Source organism: Haemaphysalis longicornis, unplaced genomic scaffold, assembly GCF_048455015.1.
Source record: "Haemaphysalis longicornis isolate Haplotype H1 unplaced genomic scaffold, Haemaphysalis longicornis Haplotype H1 scaffold_8, whole genome shotgun sequence".
NCBI classification, from domain to species: Eukaryota; Metazoa; Arthropoda; class Arachnida; order Ixodida; family Ixodidae; genus Haemaphysalis; species Haemaphysalis longicornis.
Window position 1 is genome coordinate 17,910,499 of NW_027526445.1, and position 4,813 is coordinate 17,915,311.

At 44.3% G+C, this 4,813-nt stretch overlaps 1 pseudogene; it reads left to right on the plus strand.

Moving 5' to 3' along the window:
- Window positions 1-1,050: 1,050 nt before the first annotated feature.
- On the plus strand, window positions 1,051-1,907 carry LOC144148205 (uncharacterized; annotated as a pseudogene).
- The last annotated feature ends 2,906 nt before the right edge of the window (window positions 1,908-4,813 follow it).

Consider the following 4,813-nt stretch of genomic DNA (forward strand, 5'->3'; position numbering starts at 1 on the left):
TACACACTAAAAGAGTACTCTTTCCCTAATGATACATTTCAATACTCGCTTTTTTCGCTTGCAGTGAAAGAATGGAACGAACTGGACCCAACTATATCAAATACAGTATGCCTTTCAACTTTCTGCAAATTACTGGATAACGACTAAACCGATCACAATGGCGAACATTAAACATGTTTAGACCACTTTATATCTGTACTCATTTCCATAGCCACCTGCTTTAGGTACAAAGTACCTTCCTTTCACAGTGACATTCCTGTCAATGCCACTTTTGTTTGGTTTTGTTTTCTTTTTGTCAAGCACTTCTGTTGTCCACGCAATGAACTCACTTTGCGGTTTTCTCTACATGTCATTTGGATATGGTTGCACCCCTGCCCGACCAATAGCGCAGGGAGTAGCTGTGGGCTCGGTAGCTGTGCAAACGCGCAGCCTAATCCGTTTGCCTTCATCATGCAGGTACTCACCGTGCCTTCAAAGTTGTTCCTGCTGTTTCTCATACCTGGCTTCATCGGACCGTCAACAATTCCCGCCCCCTTCCACAACGGCATTTCAAACTTGAATCCCGCTACCATCGCACCGCATCCAGCAACAGCGCCGCCACTGCAAACCTTGACCCTCGACCACACGTGGACTACCCCATCAAGACAGACATCATCTGCAGCCGCGACTACAAAACCACTTCCCCTGTCCGCGCCGCATTGTGGGCTCGGTAGCTGTGCAAACGCGCAGCCTAATTCGTTTGCCTTCATCATGCAGGTACTCACCGTGCCTTCAAAGTTGTTCCTGCTGTTTCTCATGCCTGGCTTCATCGGACCGTCAACAATTCCCGCCCCCTTCCACAACGGCATTTCAAACTTGAATCCCGCTACTATCGCACCGCATCCAGCAACAGCGCCGCCACTGCAAACCTTGACCCTCGACCACACGTGGACTACCCCATCAAGACAGACATCATCTGCAGCCACGACTACAAAACCACCTCCCCTGTTCGCGCCGCATTGTGGGCTCGGTGGCTGTGCAAACGCGCAGCCTAATCCGTTTGCCTTCATCATGCAGGTCAGTAACAGAAGTGCTTTTCTTGCAAAGAAATCGAGTAATTATTTTTTAGTTCAGCTGCCGAGCCCACGGTGCTGCGTTGTGATAATTGTCGAGTGTGCGCAGGTCATACGCTCTTTATTGCTTTTGGCTGGGGATGTCGAAACTAACCCTGGGCCTCCCACTGCTGAAGACTTGCTTACTGAATTGCAAAAGCTATCTGCCGGACAAAATAAGCTCATTTCGGACATTCAGGATATTAAAAACCAACTAACAACGACGGACGTAACGATAACCGATTTGTGCAAACGCATCACTGACCTTGAAAAACATTTCACTGCCCTTTCGTCCATGCGCACAGAGCTAGATGGCCTAAAGACACTCACAATCGAAATGACTGACAAGATCTGTAATCTGGAATCCCGTGTAGACGACAGCGAGAACCGCTCGCGACGAAACAATCTTATATTTTATGGCATTCCCGACACTACTAAAACTGAAACGTTTTCGGACTCGGAAGAAATAATCATTCGTCACTGCTCCGACACACTCCAACTAACAATCCCTCCCTCAGAAATTGAGCGTGCGCACCGCCTCGGGCGCTTTTCAGAAGAACGCATTCGACCCATAATTGTAAAATTTCAATCATCTAAGACAAAGAACTTATCCTTTCAAACGGCCGCAAATTCAAGGACACAGACTTCAGCGTGGGCGAGGACTTCTCCCCTGCCGTACGTCATGCGCGCAAACATCTAATTGCTTTTGCAAGAACTAAGTCAACAGCTTTCACTGTGCGCTTCAAAACCCTTCTTCTCGGAACTAAACGCTACCTATTTGACGAGTCATCGCAGTCAGTGAAAGAGATAAAATAGCAATCATCCCGTCCACGACCAAAACCTACCTCCCCCAAAATTGTCCCCAAATCAGCTTTTTCGTTTTCCGTGATCTTTACTAACATTAGAATTATCATTTCGAAGCGTGAACATGTTTTTAATCTGGTTTCGTCATCCAACAGCGACTTTCTTATATTGACCGAAACATGGTTAAATGACAGCGTCTCTGATCAAGAGGTCTTGGCCGATTTGCCTAATTTTCAACTATTTCGGAAGGATCGGAAAGATAAGAGGGGAGGAGGGGTTCTTATTGCAATAAACCAAAAAATATCCTGCTCGTTAAATAACCTGTCATCTGACCTTGAAATAATTTGGATTCTTTGTTCTGCTAAGCCCCAGTCAATATTACTTGGCGTCTGTTACAGGCCCCCGAATAGCTGTCCTGACCTTCCTAATAACCTTAATGACGTATTAAACGAGGTTACAAAAAAGTATCCCAATGCCCCCATAGTTTTGTTTGGTGATTTTAATTTTCCAGGTATTAATTGGCCTAACCAAACCATGCCGTCACAGGCTCAAGGCGAAGCCGGTGGTTTCCTGGACGTTTGCTTAAATTTTAGCCTCTCACAAATGGTAACTGCACCAACCCGCGTAACACAAGAGTGTGAAAATATTTTGGACCTAATACTAACCAGTCATCCTGAGAGCATGGTCTCGATTACTTATCTCCCCGAAATAAGTGACCATAAGGTTATCCATACCGAAATTGCATTTGAACCGTTAATTCGTCAAACCACCCAGAAAACCATTCGGCTGTACGACAAGGGGAATTATGAAGCAATAAATTTGGAGCTTAACGCATTCTTATCCAGTTTGGAAACTACTTTCTATTCCCGGTCCGTCGAAGAAAACTGGACACTGTTTAAGGACAAGGTCAATGAATTGACTGACAGGTTTATTCCGAAATCCCACTTCCGCGCAAACTCCCAAAAGCCATGGTTTTCTAAAACTCTGAAAAGATTAGAAAACAAGAAAAAATGCCTGTTTAGATTGGCAAAAAGACTAGAAGAGCCGCAAAAGTGGCAGAAATATTACGCAGCTGAAAAAGCATATTTATGTGCAGTTCAAGACGCAAAGAATTCTTTTTTCAACGTTGACTTACCGAACATGCTGACTAACAACAAAAAAAATTTTGGCAGGTTTTGAACCCCCCGCATACAGCCCCAATTACTCTTACCAGTGAATCGGGTCACGTTATCACCGATTATGAATGCGCTAACATCTTCAACACCGCTTTCTCATCCGTGTTTACAAAAGAAAGTAACGTGTCATTCACAATACCATCCACTGTTATAGAATGTGCTATGCCACCCGTATCGTTCACTCCTAATGGAATTGTGAGCTTAATCGAAAAATTAAAAGTTTCCTCCTCTTCCGGGATTGACGAAATCAACTCCAAGTTTCTTAAGAGTACAAAATATATTTGTGCATCTTTTTTATGCTTGCTCTTCTCACAGTCACTTTTAACAGAACATCTACCAGAGGACTGGAAGAATGGGAAGGTCGTTCCAATTTTCAAATCAGGTAACAAAAACTCGCCCTTGAACTATCGTCCCATATCCCTTACCAGCGTACCCTGTAAAATCATGGAACACGTCATTTACACGCATATCATAAACTTTCTTGATTCAAACAGCTTTTTTCATCCAGCACAACATGGGTTCCGCAGAGGTTTCTCTTTTGAAACGCAACTGGCCTTATTTGTTCATGATTTGCATACTAACCTGGACTGTAACTCCCAAACCGATGCCGTATTCTTAGATTTTTCCAAAGCGTTCGACAAAGTACCCCATTATCGACTGTTAATAAAACTTTCCCAGTTAAATCTTCACCCTAACATAATAAATTGGATCAGAGAATTCCTTACAAACCGCTCCCAGTCTGTTAATATCAACAACCGTACCTCTAATCCTCTTCCAGTAACGTCCGGAGTACCCCAGGGTTCGGTTCTTGGTCCCCTCTTATTCCTTATATACATAAATGACTTGCCTTCAAACCTAACCTGTAAAACCCGCCTGTTTGCTGATGACTGCGTTATATATGACACTGTTACTGACATTTCAAAACAGTCATCCCTACAAGCCAACCTAAACTGCCTCCAGGAATGGTGCGAGCGCTGGCTCATGGAACTTAACCCCAGTAAATGTAAAGTCGTTTCATTCCACCGCCGCCGCATGCCGCTCGTGTATCCGTACACAATTAATGCCATCCCCTTAGAAAATGTTCAGTCATATAAGTATTTCGGCGTCACTCTTTGTAGCGATCTTTCATGGAACATACACGTTACTAACATCATTTCATCTGCAAATAAAACACTGGTTTCCTTAAACGCCATCTACGCCTCGCTCCACAACACGTAAAAATACCAGCATACAAATCCATTGTTCGACCGAAACTAGAATACGCATCGCCCATTTGGGACCCTCGGCAATCTTATCTTACACATGCCATCGAATCACTTCAAAACCGGGCCGCTAGATTTATTCACTGTTCATACTCCTCCTCCGTCAGCGTATCTGGATTGAAAGCAGAATCTGGTTTACCGGATCTAGAACTTCGCCGTCGTATTGCAAGCCTATCTTTGTTCCACAAAATTTTTCATAGTCCCTTGCATGCCCCACCTTATATCGTTCCCGCAACACGCATATCTCACCGCACGAGCCATTTGCTTCAAGTTGCTTGGCCACGTTCCCGGACTTCTACTTTTTCTGCCTCGTTTTTTCCGCGTACCGCGCCAGATTGGAACGGCCTTCCCAGTGAAATCGCAACCATTACCTGCCCATCATCCTTCATAGAAAACATCAATAAGCATTTTCTTTGTTAAATCTTTGGCTTCTATGTTTGTCATTATAATTACCCACCCCTTATGTAATACCCCCTTGCGG